Consider the following 19,732-nt stretch of genomic DNA (forward strand, 5'->3'; position numbering starts at 1 on the left):
ACAATCTGTTATTAAAAAATCCACAATTATATATTAGAGTATATAAGTATGTAAAGAAACATAGACTTTCGAACACCGCTATCAGTATTGACGTTATATAATTCAAAACTCAACAGGCAGTTGCGCCAACCTCCTTGATCATCGAACCTGCGAAGGTGCTCCTGCTTGCACTGCATATGTGCCATAGTCGGAAACATCCATAGGGACCTCGGCTATCTGGAGAGAGAGGACGAGGAAGCAGAGCATCAGGGTTCACACGGTCAACCTCAGTTTTGGCAATGAACCTGTTGATGAAAGGGTCTTCATTGTTGTGAGTGGTGGGAAAAATAATTCATAAATTTCTTTGTTAGTAGTTTCTCTACAAACTGAAAATTTAAGAGCTACTGTTTACATCCCTATGAATTAAAACATCTAAGAAAGAAATCTTGCCATCAACCTCAACGTTGTTGGCCAGTACTCAGTAAGCAGTCTAAAGCAGCTAGGGTTACATCTCTCTAATATTTCAACTTCTGTGAACTCTATGCACAGGTTGGCTAAAACAGGTGACATAGAAACACCAGCCTTTTGTTGGATGTATTCATCATTAAAAGTGAAAATAGTACAGTCAACACAGATTCTAATGAAGTCGAGAAACTGGTTGCAAGGAATAGGAAAGTTGATAATCCCTTCTTCATGTCTCTTCTTTAAATTTTCCAAAACAAAGTCATGAGTAACATCCGGAATTCTCTTGATCTTGTGGAAAAATTAAATAACATTGTATTAAACCCTAGCGATATCTTTGTCAGTTTTGATGTATGTTCCTTGTTTATAAGAGTCCCTATTGACTGTGCTAGACTATTTAAGTAATGAACTTGTACTGCCTGAATTGCTTATGTCCGTTAGTCACATAATTTCCTTGATTAAGTTATGTATTTGTGATTGCAGATTTATTTTTAATGGAGAATATTACCAACAAATATTTGGTATGGCCATGGGTAACCCTTTATCACCTCTCCTTTCAAACTTATATATGGAATTTTTTGAGAGACAACAGCTCCCAAATATCACACCTGTCCCCTTAAAATGGTACCGATATGTTGATGATATCTTAGTAGTCTTACCTGTTGGTATCGATGTAAATGTTTTACTGTCTAAATTGAATAATTTAGTGCCATCCATAAAATTCACTGTTGAAATTGAAAATTACAATGTCATCCCTTTCCTAGATGCATTAATACATAGAGAATCTTTCCAATGCAAATTCGGTATTTATAGAAAACCCACAAATAATTTAACATATGTACATTTTTATTCTGGCCACCATCTTAATATTAAAATTTCAATTTTTTCGTCCATGTTCCTACGTGCTTTGCGTATCATGATTCCACAATATCTTGACCAAGAAATAGAATACATAAAAAAGATAGGATACAATCTCTGCTACCCACCTCATTTAATTGATTTATGTTATAAAAAAGCTCACAAAAAGTTTTATAGTGTTGCTATTAATGAAAAAGAAATGCCTAAAAATATACTTAGCTTACCTTACTTTCGTGGATTTGAAACCATAAAATCAATATTTAAACAGTTTAATATCAATGTAATGTTCTCTTGTAACAATACCATTAAAGATATGCTAATTAACCCTTTAACGCCTAAGGGGTATAATAAAAATCGTCTCCCGTATGGCTAGGTCTCGGAGTGAGCGCCGAAGCGGAAAAAATATTTTGTTTAAAAAATCACAGCACGCTTAGTTTTCAAGATTAAGACTTCATTTTTGGCTCCTTTTTTTTCATTGCCTGAAGTTTAATATGCAACCATCAGAAAAGAAAAAGATATCATTATCATATAAAAATAATGCGATATATGATAGCACAAAAACAAAATTTCATATATAATTGTATTCAAATCGCGCTGTGAGCAAAACGGTTAAAGCTAACGAATTAATTTTTTTTCGTTGTATTGTACACTAAATTGCAATCATTTTGGTATATAACACATTGTAAAACGATCAAAGCAACACAGAGAAAATATTATCACAATATGATGCATGAATTCGTAATGTGAGGATGTAAAAAAATTGTTTTTTCAAAAATTCACCATAAATCTAAATAATGTTCCAGAGACTTCCAATTTGTTTAAAAATGAAGATAAATCTACATGAAATTGCGCACATTGTCATATATAAAACTATGAAACGCCTAATATGACACGGAGCAAATATTCTGAGAATGCGATTTACGCATATCGGAGATTTGCGGCGGAGAATCCGCGCGCGGAGGGAAGGAAAGTTTTTTTTTTAAATTCACCATAAATCTAAATATTGTGCTAGAGACTTCGAATTTGTTTCAAAATGAAGATAAATGAGTGAATATTACTAGACTGTAAGAGTTTTAGCTTACAATTGCGTTTTTCGACCATTTCAGTAGAGTAACAGTAGACCGAATGTGTTTTTTCTATCTATCGTGATTTATATGCAAATATTTCAAAAATGAGAGAAGCTACAACCTTCAATTTTTGTATTTTACATGAAATTGCGGACAGTTTCATTTATAAAACTTTATGTAATGGCTAATTTAAAATGGTGCAAACATTACCACAATCGCACGTATGATTTTTTCGGAAGAGTTACCGCGCGGACGTAAGGAAAATTTTTTTTTTTTTTCATAAATTCACCATAAATCTAAATCTGTGCTAGAGACTTCCAATTTGTTGCAAAATGAAGGTAAATGATTGAATATTACGAGAATATAAGAGTTTTAGCTTACAATTGCGTTTTTCGACCATTTCGGTAGAGTCAAAGTTGACCAAAGGCTGAAATTTTTTCACTTATCATTATTTATATGAAAATATTTCAAAACTGATAAAAGCTACAACCATGGGTTGTTTTTAGTTGTATTGTGCATGAAATTGCGCACATTTCCATATATAGAAATTTATGTAACGGCTAATTTAAAATGGTGCAAACATTACCACAATCGCACGTATGATTTTTTCGGAAGAGTTACTGAGCGGACGTAAGGAAAATGTTTTTATTTTCATAAACTCACCATAAATCTAAATACTGTGCTAGAGACTTCCAATTTCTTTCAAAATGAAGTTAAATGATTGAATATTACGAGAATATAAGAGTTTTAGCTTACAATTGCGTTTTTTGACCATTTCGGTAGAGTCAAAGTTGACCGAAGGTTGAAATTTTTTCACTTATCGTTATTTATATGAAAATATTTTAAAACTGATAAAAGCTACAACCATAGGTTGTTTTTTAGTTGTATTTTGCATGAAATTGCACACATTTACATATATAAAACTTTATGTAACTGCTAATTTAAAATGGTGCAAACATTACGACAATGGCACGTATGATTTTTTCGGAAGAGTTACGGTGCAGACGTAATGAATAAGTTTTTTTTCATAAATTTACCATAAATCAAAATTTTGTGCTAGAGACTTCCAATTTGTTGTAAAATGAAGGTAAATGATTGACTATTACTAGAATATAAGATTTTTAGCTTACAATAGCGTTTTTCGACCATTTCGGTAGAGTCAAATTTGACCAAAGGTTGAAATTTTTTTCTTATCGTTATTTATATGGAAATATTTCAAAACTGATAAAAGCTACAATCATTTGTATTTCTTTGTTTTATTCTACATGAAAATGCGCACATTTCCGTATGTAATACTCCATATAACGGCTAATTTAAAATGGTGCAAAAATTATGTCTATGTGACGAAATAATTTCCGAGATGTGTCACTGATACTTTTTAGTGCGATAAGAAAGAAATTCGCGCTTGCGCGACTGCGTAACAATTGTAAACAAAACAACACCTTGATCCGTAAACTTCCAGCATCCCCCAAGGCGAGTGATTCAAAAGTTTTTGGCTGGTTGGCCTATAAGTATTTTTCCGCGAATTTTTTAAAAAACTTTTCTATGTCAACGTAAATTACGTATTTTCGGCACCCAAAAGACAATTTATCTCGACATAAAATATGTCCAATATTTCTGTAACAAATGACATCATTTACTAAATTCCTTGTAAGGATTGCCCATTGTTTTACGTTGGTCAGTCTATTACAAATTTATGTGTACGTAACCCTAGACAGGTCGTGCACGACCCAAGGAGTGTTTCAAAAAACATGTTTTTTCCCATAAATTATCACCCATGTAAAATCTGGGTGTTATCGACCTGCAGACAGCCAGTGTACTGTGAGCTTTGATGGTGGTAAGAATTGCCTGTCTCTCTCTCCAGCATGACGCTAGAAAGGTTAGTGATCGAAAATAAAAGTTATTACATAACAGTTTCTCAATGAACAGTGTGCATAGTCATGTGACTTTGTTGTGTTGGAGAGTCTAGCTGGATCCTATACGTACCTGGTGCATCACCATCCGAGTGGCAGAATGCCACATATCGCCATAGTGTCCAATTTGCTTCGAGTGCAACTTTTTGTATTTTTTGCAAAAAGCAAAGTTTTAAGATAAACATCAGATATTGAGTATTATTCATTCTAATCGTGCTTTGTACTGTTGGAATGTGTCGGAGGATGATGTTTCTATAAAATAAATGCCTTTGTGAATGCATTATCATGTCGTAAATGCGCTCAAGGTCACGTGGCCTTCTAGTGACAATTTCTGTTTTTTTGCGAATAGCAAAGTTATTACGTAGCCAATTCATGTTGGACTGTGTGCATAATAGCTAATTAGTGTAGTTTTTTTTATATTGTAAATTGTTTCGGGATGTTTACGGGACACATGAGCAACTCTGGGAGCAGCAGAGATGTCATATAGCAGAAACGTCCATTTTCTTTCAAGTGTCATTTTTTAAAGTTTTTGTAAAAAGCAAATTTTTTTGGGTAAACGTCTGATATTGAGTATTATTAATTCCAATCGTGTTTTGTACTGTTGGAATATGTCGGAGGATGATGTTTCTATAAAGTGAAGGCCTTTGTGAATGCCTCCACGTACGATATGCCCTTATGGTCACTTGACCTTCATGTGCTAATTTCTGTGTTTTTTTGCAAAGAGCAAAGTTATTACGTAGCCAATTCATGTAGGACTGTGTCCATAATAGCTAATTAGTATAGTTTTTTTTATATTGGGAAATGTTTTACTTTGCGTAAACATGTGCGGGAAACATTTTACTATGCTGTGTGTATGTAGTAAACGCGTGCGTGACCTTCGTAGTGGCTGAGGTGCCATATCGCCAATAATCCATGCGTCTTTGAATGCCCTTTTTTTTCTTTTTTTTTTATGAAAAAAGCAAAGTTATTAGGTAAATGTAGCGTATTGAAATTGAACAGTGTTCATGCTAGTATAGTTTTGTTCATGTTAGTATAGTTTTGTTCATGCTAGTATAGTTTTTATAGTGGAATATGTTGGAGATTGGTGCGTAGTATTGCGTACGTGCTCGGGGCAATTCCGTTTGCCTTTTTTTTTCAGAGTGCTCATTTCTTATGCTTTGCTCTCTCTCTCTCTCTCTCTCTCTCTCTCTCTCATACCTCTTTGATCCTTTATGTTTAGTGTTTCGTATATTCGTGGGTCTCTCTCTCTCTCTCTCTCTCTTCTCTCTCTCTCTCTCTCTCATCCTTTGTTTTATGTTTCGCATATTTCTGGGTCTCTCTCTCTCTCTCTCTCTCTCTCTCTCTCTCTCTCTCTCTCTCTCTCTCTCTCATCCTTTATATTTATGTTTCGTATATTTGTTTTATGCAAATCAACGCATAATAAGATAACTAAATAACACATTGAAAATTACATTCCATTCCTCCATTTCAGGTAGCAAATTTGGCCATCACACTTGTCGTGGGTGGGGGCCCATTTACTGTACATATCCATTAGGTAAGTTGCCATACCGCTATATATTCTTGTTCCCTATGGAATTTGTGATATTCTGGTAGATTTTCATGCATAAATATCATATCTTATAGTAGTTAGAGCCATTTTTATAAGAAATGTTCATGGTAAAACGAGGTGGTCAACAAATGACCTTTACATTAGAGTATATTTTTTGGGCCAGATTTTTTATTTGATGACTGCAAAATAATGTTCAAACATCCAGCAAGCCACCATAATAGTTTTATACAAATCTACGCATAATTAGGTAACTAAATAACACATTGAAAATTACATTACATTCCTCCATTTCAGGTGGTAGATGTGGCCGTCGGAGTAAGTGTTGGCTGCGGCCATTTTGTTGGCAGATCCGAAAAGTAAGTTGCCATACCGCTATATATTCTTGTTCTCTATAGAATTTACGAAATTCTGGTATATTTTCATGCATAAATATAATTTCTTATAGTAGTTAGAGCAATTTTTATAAGAAATTTTCATGATGAAAATAGCAGGTAAAAAAAGTGACCTTTAGATTTGGCCCCTGATATAACAGCTAATATCATCTTTGTCCAAATATTTTTACATAATTACGTTTTATTATAATATGAATTTATTCTGTATAAAAATCAGCCACTTCCTAATTCATTTAGGTACAAAAAAAAATTCGTGAAAATTTGCCTGTTTTTGGAGGCGAAAAAAATTTACCCTTTTTTTCTCTTTTCAGATTTTGACCTTTATGGGTCCGACACCTTTCCTGGCTGTGGAAAATTGTATATTGTAGTTTTAGGAAGGATTCCCTTAATTTATTTCCTTATAGGTTATTTTGTATTTTTCATAAATATTTTTGTAAATTATTTTTTGTTATATAATGATTTTTTTTTATATATTTGTAATAAATATTAAATTTGTAGATGGGTATTATTTATCTCTTCAGTAGTATATTAATATATTTAAACTAATTTTAGAAACTAAATGTACAGCAAAAATGAAGTTACTGATTTTTGGCAAATTTTTCTAGACGCTCGGGTCAAGGTCAACCCACGAAATCTTTAACCAGGTAGCAAAATAGCGATACCTGTCCAGGAAAGCAGCATATGTATTCAGTTAGAACAGCTCAGATTTCAAACGAACTGTTAATCCATCTGAGTGGAAAATCTCATTGTATTAATTGGGATGATACCTCTGTAATTGATAGATCTAGTGATTGTTTCAAGAAATTTACAGGAATCAGCAATTATACAAATAACTAAAAAAAAAACCTAAATCTTAGTCTGGGAATGTACCATTTGGACCCATATATTTGTAAGATGTTTATAAAGGACCTTAAAATAAATGAACTACTAATAAATTAGTCCCACATGTATATGTGGGACTATGCTGGAATAGTCTATGCTTGAATAGGGGCAGCCACCACCTTGATAACAAAATTAATAGTGTGTATTAAACAAAACTGTGATGATAATCCATAAAATCAGAAATAGTAGAAACCTATATAATGGAAACGAAGTTACGAATGTGATCTATTATTCTATTTTGTAATAGTTTAATTATTAAATTCAAACGGATTGCGTGAATCACATGTTGGGGTAAATAAGATAAACCTTGTCTCAAGAATAAAAGGCTGAAAAGTAGGAAGTATGCAAAGGGATTTCTCTTAAGTGCCCATAGAAAAAACAATGTTTTTTTTTTCGGTGGGTGTGGGGGAGGAGGGGAGGGGTGGGTAGCATTTTAAAATATGACTTGCTTACAATCTCTCCTAAAATATTACAGAAATTTAAGTTAGATTTTCCTCGTTACACTACCAAGTAAGTCAATATGATAAAATTTTCCCCTAATTCGTGGAAGGGGAAAAGCTCGTTTTGAGTCGGTCACCCTTCTCCGTTGAAAGCCCTCAATCAACTGATGAATTTCAAGGTAGCAAAGGCTGGAATTAATATCAGTGATGAAAGTTAGGGTCGACGATCCTTTATTTACCATAACAATATATGGCACTGGATGAGTCAGATAGTCTGTAAGTAATAAAACTACTTGAAAGCAAATCTCTCGGCGCTTGAAAAATCTGTATGAGAGAAACGTGACTGGAAGCGGTAAGATTACAAGATAGTGCACTGACGACATCGTATGTCTTCTCAATTATGATTGATGTATGCTGGTGCTGTTTTTTATTCAGATTTTATATTACGTATTCTGTTTTATTTTCAATTATTTCTAATTATCTACTATACTTTGGGATATAATTGACTTAATTAAATACTAGTCTAAAATTTTGTATATGAGACGTCCGACTTCATTGGGTAACGATGTGATATGGTTTGGAGTAATTGTGCCATTGACGAGGCTCACTGAAAATATATGAGGTAACTTTTAAAAGTTGGTTAATTTCTAATCAAGAATTTTTTCCTTTATCTAACAGTTACAGGAGTAATGAAGAAGGCTTCGGTTATTTAAAAATAATTTGTGACTCTAAGCAACAGCGTTTTTTGCGCAGTATACTTTAGTTTTTATTAAATTGGAATAGTAGCAGTGGAACGAGTACCTGTAGTAATGCGAATAAACAATAATGACAACAAATTTCCAGAAAAACGTGTCGAAGACCTAGTAACCAAGATAAATAATGAGATGGGTATTTCCAATTATTTTTAGCTTCAGTTAGTTGTAATTAGTAACTTAGCATATATATTGCTACTGGAAATAAACTTTCTCCAAAATTCACAGTTTTATTTAGTATCGAGAACGTGAGCATTAAGATATCTTTATTAAATACTGTTTTCTGGAGTGCTTTTCTGTTTGTTTTTTAACCTCACAAAAAAATATAGTGTTCATAGTGTGAAATTCAGACAGACATTCACTTCTTATCATATAATGTTTATTATATGAGAGAGAGAGATTGTGTATCAGTTTGCCTACCGCTCGGGGTTCCACGTTTACCAAATAAATAACGAGATTCTTATCTCGTTTACACACACACACACACCACACACACACACACATATATATATATATATATATTATATATATATATATATATATATATAGTATATATATATATATATATAATATAGTATATACTATATATATATATATATATATATATATATATATATATATATATATATATATATATATATATATATATATATATATATATATATATATATATATATATATATATATATATATATATATATATATATATATATATATATATATATATATATATATATATATATATATATATATATATATATATATATATATATATATAATATATATAATGTATATTCATATATATATATATATATATATATTATATATATATATATATATATATATATATATATATATACCTATCCTATATAAATATCAATTGCTAAATATCTTGATGTCTGTTATGAGAGAAGTGTCTCTTGATTTGATTGAAAGAAACATTGTTGAGCGATTGTTTTTTAATTCTGAGAGACAAAAAAAACTTTATTGATGATTGGAATTACATATTACATGTCACCTTAGAAAAGGAGAGAGAGAGAGAGAGAGAGAGAGAGAGAGAGAGAGAGAGATTTTCAGCTATCATGCGAAAGAAAGAATACCATTTCACTTAATTTCCCTTATCTTCTTCACCTGTTCCACTCTGATTTGTAGACCACACACTCGAAGAACTGTAAATTTATTGCAAATGGCTGTCCAAGTGTCAGCTTGAAGAAGTAACAAATGCAGTGCCTGAATGTACTTTAATTTCAGGAAATTGTTTCTGCGGAAGATTTCTGTCTCATAATAACCCAATGGAAAGGGAATCTATGCGCTCCCCTTAAACTATATATGACCACAAGGGAGAAGAAAAAATGTCCATCTTTTTCTTCTATCGTCTATTTGCAGACATGGGAAATTTTTTCTCCTCCAGAATAGAAAATGAACAAAATTCTTTCAAGATATTCATCATCATTTTTTTTCGATATGTGGATTGTGATTTATTTTTAATTCTTTTTTTTCTTTGTTTATTTATATGAAATCTCTTTTAAGCAATTGTCAAAGAGTGTCCACCGCCAAATCTGATCGAATTGTTGCGAGGATCTTAACAATACTTCAAGATAAGTTGCACTACCCTGTAGGTCTCCTTTCTTCATAGGCTTCTGAGTTAAATTCTTTAGAGATTCATATTTTCTTCAGTAGATGATTTTGTTGGAACAATCATAATTTTTTATGATATTGAGAGTTAGGATTATAGGTCGGGCCTCTTTGTAGTTACAATCTATTACAATTACTATTACAATCTTTGAAAAATAATTTTCAAAGATTGTAATAGTTTTCGTCTTGTACAATAAGTTTCGTAACATTTCTACAACCATAGGAAAAATATAACATGGAGGTGAAAAAGAATTGATTATTATTATACCCTACAGCGAAGGACAACTACGTCTCTCACCCAAATTGGGAATGCATACATTATTTCAAAAATCTTAAAAACATTCATATATAACTTCGCCAAGGAAGAAGGAGTAACAAAGAGTCCTGATCTTAAGTAGTGTATTGCATCTTGATACATCACCATTACTAGTAAATGTGGATTATTATTATAGATTTTATTAGATTATCCATTTAAAAATAAATGTACGTATTTTGTGTGTCTGACTCACCTGTTCAGCAATGGGGAGATGAGAGAGGGACTTCAAACATGAGATGGTTTCATTATACAGAACAACGGGAAGCACTGATTATCAAAGCAATGATTTTTGTAATTCTTTTGTTAGTAAGTCTTTACGTTCTTCATCTTGCAACTATCTAATAGCTACGATGAAGTAGTCATTACTTTATTTTTACATCTTACAACTCCTGCTTGTCATGTCATAGTTGTATAGTGCATTTAGCCTTTGAAATTTAGATATTTTATTTAAATACTAAGCCCGAGAAGGTTCTGATGAGATGTATGTTTTACCATATAAAAGGCGATTGTTGCACACATGTGATCATGTGGAATGCCTGCTATTAATTTCGCAGCGAAGTTATCACCAACTTCTACAGAATCAAACAAATTCTGACTCCTTATCTTGATAAATATTCAGCAATATGTCCTAATTCGTGAAAGTTCTCCGTCAGTTATAGCCTACACTAGACCAACAGCATTTCAGTGTAATATTGGAAACGGCATTTACTGCAAACACATATCTACTTCAAAACCGTCATGGAAAAAGGAAGTTAAATTGCTCATTATTTTTGTAGCTTTGCAATGATATTTTTCGGTTATGTTAATCTTTCTTCGAATTGGATGGCGAAAAAAAAAATTCCAATAGGTACAGATAGCCCCCGTAAATTCAAGGGTGGTGAACTATTAATAACTCTGTCCACCTTTTATTAACTCTGTCCTTTCCCTGAACTTGTAGGTTTAATCTCAGTTTCTATTGAGAATAGTCGAGGAGTTCTTGTCTCTTTTAATAAATTATTTGCATTTTTTCATTGTACAATGCTATGACATATCATCCACAGTCAATATTCTGTTTCCACTACATGTGTATCTATCTTAGCCCAATCAATTACCTTCCATTTATTTTGGGCAATCTAAACTCCATGTTTGCATCTTCACAGAATTTTCTCTGCTAGGTGAGATTGAACATTGAGCTTACTTCTTACATTACACTCATTTTTTAATAATCCTGTTAATTACAAGACCATTAGGTCCTTTACACACGCCTTAACAATCTGCTATTTCTAGAGCGCCATTTCACAACAAATTATGGAAGGAAAAACTGTTAGGATCGTTCATGGATTTTTCAGCATGTTTTAAAGTACACACTCTCAAAAAATGCCAACTCCTCTTTTAACCACGATTTTGCCATGGTAATCGCTTCTTAAAGGGAATTGAAATACATTTTCTTCAAGTAGGTCTGCAGCCAGGAGGCATTCGCGCACATGTTGGAGGCACCTGTTCGCATGATTGTCCTAGAATCGCCAGGTGGGATTTGGAACTCAACAGGCGCCGACGTGTCGTTAGAAAACGCTCTGTATTATGATGTAACTATTCGTCTAGATCCTTTTAATACGTTCCTGTCGTCTTGGGAGTCTGTGACATTCGCTGGTAGGCCCCGCCCCCAGATCACCATACATACGACTGACGAAGTATCAGAGATGCAGAGAGCAGAGAGGTCAGTGAGACATTATCAGGGAGAGATAAGCAAAGAAGGAAGAGAGGAAGAAGGCCCACAAGATTTTAATTGGAATCGGGTCAAGTCATCAGGTCAGAGAGTGAGTGACAGAGATATTTCAATGTTGAGCAAGCCTTCGGAAAAGAAACATCCTACAAGTTGGTATTGAGAGGTAACCTGCCCTTAGCGTATCAAGAATAGACATTGTTTTCTGCAGTACGGAGTCAAGAAGATGTCTAAGGTTATACAGCTCTCCTTTGTGAAGCCGTCGCTTCGAGCATTGATTTTCGACAGCTGCAAAACTGGCCAGCAAGTATTTCATTATGGCATTGTTTCCCCAGTTCACATACTGTAAGATTTTATTTTTGTTATGTAAATAGGAGAAACCATTCTACATTTATCTTTATTAGTAAGCTTGTAAATAAACCTTTGTTCTGTTTGTGTTTCTTTCTATATTCGTATCCTGAGTTTCAACTGTTGATGTTGAATTAATTTTGTTTATTATAATATCGAACCTGTAGCGGGCCTTGAGGGGTCTGTGACATAATTGTCGACCTTGCTAGGCTATTCGACACTGTATCAGTTTGAAACAGGGAGAATATAGAAAGATCCAGAATGAGTGAGATGGTGAGAGTTTATTGATTCTGGTAAGCTTCTATGTCTAGAAGGGAATGATCTCCGTGAATATGTTGAAAAGAAAGAAAGAGAAAAGTATGAGAGAGATGAAAGAGCAGCTGAGAGAGAAATGCAGCAAGAGAGAGAAGCAATGAAAATGCAGCAAGAGAGAGAAGTAATGAAAATAAGCAAGAGAGAGAAATGTTGGTAATGCAGCAGGAAGAAAGAGAGAAAGAACGTATGTTTGAATTGGAAATCGCTCTGTTAAGGCAAAGTACTCGTAACAGTCAGAGAGGCAAGAACGAAAGTGGAGCTGATGGTTTAGGTATGAGTGCAGTGCTGAAATTAGTACCAAAGTTTGATGAGGAAGATGTAACAAAATATTTCATGTGTTTTGAGAAGTTAATGGGAAGAGTAGGTTCTCCTAAAGAAATGTGAACTATATTTACAGTCAGTTTTGAGTGGTAGGGCACTTACTGTGTATAGTTGTATATCTAAGGAGGGATGTGATGATTATGATATTGTGAAAGAAACTGTTCTTAGCGCATACAGGTTAGTACCTGAGGCGTACCGTAAGAAATTTAGATGTTTGAGAAAGGACGAGAATATTATGTATGTAAAATATGGTAAGAAGTCAGAAAGGCTGTTTTTTGATTGGTTAACTTCTGCTAAAGTTGCGGATTTTGATAGTTTGAAGAACTTAGTGTTGTTAGAAAACTTCAAAGATAATGTATCCCCTGAGATTAAGCTTTATATAGAAGATAGGTGAGAAGTATCTTTTGCAGGAGCAGCTAGGTTAGCAGACGAATATAGTTTGACTCATAATCTAAGTGTCAGTAAGAAACGAAATGATCTTTTGTCTGGTAGAGTACAAAACAGTAAAAGTTTCAGTTCTAGTAATAGCAATGCGAGTAAAAGTGACTATTCCCGTTACACATGCGGAAAACCTGGTCATACGTCCAAGGTTTGTAAGAGTAAAGTGGCATCTAGTGGCTCAGAATTAACTTGTTTCTGATGTAATGGGAAAGGGCATTTAGCGAGAAATTGTGTAGTAGAAAGGAAGGACATTAAGAAAATAGTGTCTCTAGTAAATCTTTCGTCAAGTAGGAATGATGTGATGAGAGAAACTAGGAAATTTTGTGGTGAATTTCTGTCAGAAGGCATAGTTTCCTCTCTTGGAGGGGTAGATTCGAAGGTAGTCTTGCTTCAAGACACAGGAACTGCTGTCTCACTGATTAGGAGAGAGTGTGCCAAACAGGAAAAAAATCAATTTGGAAGAAAAAATCATGTTAGGTGGATTTCCTAATGCTTGTGTTCTTTGTCCTTTGTTGAAGTTAAACTTAGTAAGTCAGGTAGTGTCAGGAGAAGTGAAACTAGCAGTTGTTGACAGTTTGCCTGTTGATGGTGTTGACATTATTGTCGGTAATGACTTAGCTTTACCCAAGAATGTGAATCCTGTTGTGAAGGATATTCCAGTGCCTGAAATGGTAGTAACTAGGTCAGGTTTAGATACAAACAGACTGTTTACCAACCTCGTAAAGGTCATAGGACTACCTGACAAACCGAAAGGCATTCACGTAAATTCATAGTGTCCCTTGAATACTGAAAAGGCAGTATATTCCTTGCTATTTTCGCTAAGAGGGACCTGCAAAAAAACCCTGAGATAAATCAATTGAGCTATAAATATTATGTCCCCCAATTTCTAGAAATAGATCTGGTATGCACGCGACTGAGCAGTGGTCAGGAATTGTCTTCTAAAATCGACGCATACTCGGACAGAACCGTCCTTCTTAGGCACTGCTAACAAAGGAAAGTTATATGGAGACGCACTAGGTCTAATGATTCCTTCCTCTTCCCATTTATTGATCTCTTTTTCTACCTGTTCTCTGATTTTGAAAGGTATGCGGTATGCAGGAGTTAAAAAGGCTTTTGTACATTCCTCTACGTTTACCTTACGTTCTAACACATTAGTCAATCCCAGTTTATCCCCTCATAAAACTACTGTGTCCCCAAATTCTGCCAAAAGCTCGCTTACTGCTTCTATATGCTTCTATCTGCATTAGCTAAATGTTCTCTAAATATTGATTGCATTTCTGCCTCTGAAAACTGTTTCCCCTCTACAATAGCCACTGAACCATTGTCAATACTCCAGTCTGGAAGGTCTACCACATTTGTATTTTTCTGGTATTTCCTAACTGTATCATTACAGTTCAATAATTTTACCCATGTAACACCAGTTTTTGATACACTGTTCTCTGATGCATTGCTAATAGCCCCTCTTACTTTCTTGCTACCCTCAATTACACATACTCCCCTGAGATTTTTCACCTCCCTCAGTCTGACTTTTACCATTGTCCTTGTACCTGGAATTAAAATAAGATCCTCTGATAAAATACATTCATATTTGTGGTTAGTACCTCCCTGTTTCACAACCCCATAAATATCACCACCCGTGGCTCTTATTGCATCTGCCAAGACCCCATTGTTAATATCAGTAATAGTATCAGTATTAGTATCACCTACCATAACACCATTGTTAAACCCGCCAAAATTGTTACCACCGTGGTTCTCAATATCCCGTTTATCATAACCGACACCACCACTTTTATTCCCCGTATCCTCAGTGTGGGTTCTAATATCACTGATCCTCATATCCTTGGTATAATTATTATTAACACCGCCAAAAGCACCCCCATTTTCACTATTCCCCATATCCTCAGTTCCACTTGAGTCCTCATAAGGGATAAAAACTCCTGGTATTCCAACTGTTTTACCACTAACACCTTTATGGACCAATATCCTGTGTCTTCTATAGGCAGTATGGCCTAGTAAAAGTCTGTTGCCCAACGCAACCCCTTTTATAACCAAAAAATGGTTCTATTAACACTATATCAGCCAGAGTAAACCGTATTTCAAAGGGTAATAGGAGAACATGGACTGATACAGCTCATGGTCCATTAAATTCACAGAAGCTCCTGTATCAATAAAAATTGGGATATCCACATCCTCCACTGTTCTGTTTACTATTGGCCTGGGCTCTGGGGCATCCCCCACAAGACCACAATTGCACGTACAAATCATCTGTATCCTTTTTGTTGATTGGCTTTCCAAAAATTTCGCCGATCCCTTTGCCCTGTTGAGTGACCTGTATTGGAAGTCCTTGTATTATAACTCCCGAATTTCTGAGGTGTAGGTCTCGCATCCCTTTGTATACAAGCTTGCCAACAGTGATCTACACTTTTGCACATTCCACAATATTTGACTCTACATACTTTCTTTGTATGCCCTGGTTTATTACAATTGTGGTAACAACTGCTATTGCCTTTGATCAATCGATCCTCTATTATATTCCACTTTTGCACACAAATGGGAAAGAGGAAAACCTGAGTCTCTTTGCTTAGTATTTCTTCGACCCGTCCCATTAAAAAATGTACTATCCACCGTGGGACATTAGGACACATTTTTCTGAATTTCGACATAAATTAGTTTCTCGTCCAATGTAGGTCCAATCTTTTCATCAAAACTATCTACAATGGCGTCTGAGACGTCGTGTAGAAGCATTGCAAAATGCAGCAATTTATGTAAATTGTCCCATTTACCTATGTGGAATTTCTCAATTTCTGTATCCAAAAAGTTTTGAATTATGTTCAATAAGGCTTGTTGTTCCTTTTCTAATTCTGTACATTCCCCTTAAATTTCTTACCATATTTCCGTGTTCTTTTGAGCCATAAACCCCCCTTAAAAATTCTTGTAATTTGGTCCGTGACCAACATTTTGTGTACTGAAAACTATGGCATCTAAGTGACAAATCCCCTTTATTGAAATCTAACAAGGCTTTTGCCTTTATGAACACCTCTGCCTCATCTTTAATTCCCTTGGTGTTTAAATAGTTATTCACTCCCTCAATAAAAATTTGCACCAGTTGGGACAGAACACCATCAACAATGCCTCGTAAAGGGCTAACTCCTGCACCAAAATCTGACTTGTACCTGCTTCGGCCATTTTGCCTTCTTTATGGGAACTTATGCTTCAGGATTCACCCTGATCTCAATAACATCGATATATTTATGCCCACACAAACCACCAACACAAAATAAATAATATATCATTCACCAATAAAAGAAAAAATGAACTTATACAAATTTCCAATAAACCACTGTCTCGCCATTCAAGGTCGATCAGCTGAACCGGGTGAGAGAAAGAGAAGTATCTCGAACCTTTGTTGGCCGGCAGATGCTGATTGAAGCAATATCACTCAGCCTCTCTCTCTCTCTCTCTCTCTCTCTCTCTCATGCCACATACCAAAACGAAAGTTATCTTCTAAAATTGGTATGATATCTACATAAAGTATAGATTTTCTAATCGAGGCTTTACATAACAAGGAACTTCAGAGAATCGAGAATATATTAAGTCAGCTATATGCCAAGAGCTAATATATAAAAAAAGAATAAATTATCTTAGTATAATAAGCGTAAATTGAGTAAGCTTGTTACTTACAAATTCTGTTCTGAGTTTCAGTCTGATAGATGGAAATTAATATAGAAGAAAGCTCTTCTATTCATCAGGCCAAGGCAATAGTCCTGGTGATTGCCTAACAGTTCGTTAATCAAATGATGGAAAATTGATAACGGGCAATTTAATGAAAGAAGAATTGCATTTATGTGTAAGAATAAACCGAACAAGATGACTGGGTAAACAGCAATGCACACTACAAATCAAGTAAAACACGGATACCTTTTTAGCATTTGCAGCAAATGAACTCCGTTCAACACAATAAAGTCACTCCACCGCCACCCCAATAAACAATCACAACACCGAATGCAGTTATCCAGTTACCTGCTGCCATTTTGCGAAGTGAAGTTCAATAACAAATAAAACTCCAATAGACCAGCCAACTTCTTGGAGCAAGGAATGGTTATGTTATGTCTGATCAGACATCATGATTCATTTTACCTTGTAACACTAGAAATTTCTCAATTTACTATTGTTAGCGATAGGTAGTAAGAGAAGAGTAACCCACATGGTAGGGAATTACACTCTAGGCACTGGGCCTTTATGCAGGACATAAGCTTCCCTGTCTTTCCTAAATTAAGTGATTTCTCTATAAATTTTGTCATTTAAATGGTTTACACGAAACTAGTTTACAATACATATAACCAGTGTGAATACATTCCTGATTTCAGAGTTCTGCATTCTCAATTGCAAAGCGGAAAGTTAGATTTATTTCTTACAAATGGGATTTTTCACATCTTAACTTTCAAAGAACTTATCATTACTTTGGACAATGTAAAGTATTCAGGGAGCAACTTAAGGTAGCCTTCGAATTTTCACTTAAATGACTTGAAAAGCACGAGTTATGAAATGGAAAACACTTCTGGATATCAGAACAGTTTTGCATTTTATTTGATTTTTGTGTTTACATAATTTATAAGTCTTGTTAATTTTATATGTTCTCAGAATGACTATTGCGTATATATTACGGCAGGGGTTCTGAACCTTTTTCCCCTTAAGTACCCCCCTTGTTACAAGACCATCCACCCAAACCCCAAGTAAGCTGACACCTATCATAATAGTAATATTTTGACAAACTTAGTATACAATGGTACTGGAAAGGATATCATCAAATTATTTTATATTATAATGACTTTAATAAGCAGAAGCCTGAATATTAAAAGGATTTTACAAGGATAATACACATACAGGAGTGAAACAGTATTTACTCCATTACCAAATCAATATATAATGAACTTTACTGTGAAGGTTGTGCCTGTTTGTTGCCAAGAACTTTTTAATTCGAGGAGAGGTATTAGACAGGCACACATGTAGGTCATACTTCACATTAAGCCGTGATCGATGTTTCGTTTTCATGATCAACAGCATTGAAAAACCTTACTCATAGGTAAGTACTAAGAAATATCAGCAAAGAATTCAGGATAGCATGAGACAGCAGGGTGAGTCTCACTCATTTTTTAATAGAACCTGGTCAGGGCAAGCGTTTCAAATGCATCTTTTGTATCTGAGTCATTCACCAACCCTAAGAATTCTTCTTGCATGTTACCTGAGAGAAGGTGCACATTCACAATGAATAAGTTTCTAATCAATTTTGATTCCAGTTCACTCGACTCGGGGAAGTAAGACTGCAACGTCCATCCAAAGAGAAGCTAGATGTGCTTGCACAAGCTGCACCACATCTAAATTTCCGGTGTTATTTTTTTTTATTTTTTTTTTATCGAGTGTCTCACCCCGGTGTTCAAATATGTCCAGAACTCCATCTTTAACCTTCCCTTCCCAAAGCTCTAGCTTCATAGTAAATGACCTTAGTTTGTCCACAAAATCAATCACTGTGGCAAATCGTCCTTGGAGCGGCAAATTAAATCAGTTGAGCTTTAATAATATATCATTAAGGTATGCTAGTTTCTGAAGCCACTGCCTACCTGGTAATTTCTTAATGAACTCAAGTGACTTTGTCTTGCTGTCGCGCTTGAAGAATTCAGTGAGCTGCTGTTTGGACGTAAAACATGATATGGCGTACCTTTCCGTCACACACATAATCACTCTCTCTCTCTCTCTCTTTGTTCTCCAACTGTTTTTCTTTTATTCCCCCCACCTCCCTCTCTCTCTCCTCATATTTTAAGATATTTTTCGTCAGCGATCGAAGTACCCCTGTAAACCTTCCTGTGAACCCCAGGTTGATAACCCCTGTAACGTTTCATACTTGTTTTGCTCTAGAATTACCCAACTTCTGGCATAGGGGTTTTTGTTCTAAATCATGTTTAATTGTGGAGCCCAAGGACTCTGGTTAACAAAGGAAACCTGCCCTCCGCCTATTCCTCTCTTTCTTTCTTCAAATGGGATATTTTTATTTTTGCATGCATGTTACCTGATATCAAATCTCCCAGTCAGTTTCTTGCATTCCTTAAATTATTTTTCAAAAGCTCATTATTGCCAGGCCAAAACTGGCTTATAAGGACAAAACTGAACCTACTTCCAGAAATGCCAAAACTGTTCAAATCCTAGCCTGGAAAACCCATCATACCAAATTTCCGCCTCCTCTTTCTCTCTCTCTCTCTCTCTCTCTCTCTCTCTCTCTCTCCCCCTCTCTCTCTCTCTCTCTCTCCTCTCTCTCAAGCCCGAAATTAGTTCCTAATGTCAAAATTACTTGCCTGTTTCAATTTA

The sequence above is a fragment of the Macrobrachium nipponense genome, chromosome 24, assembly GCF_015104395.2.
Source record: "Macrobrachium nipponense isolate FS-2020 chromosome 24, ASM1510439v2, whole genome shotgun sequence".
Classification (NCBI taxonomy): Eukaryota; Metazoa; Arthropoda; class Malacostraca; order Decapoda; family Palaemonidae; genus Macrobrachium; species Macrobrachium nipponense.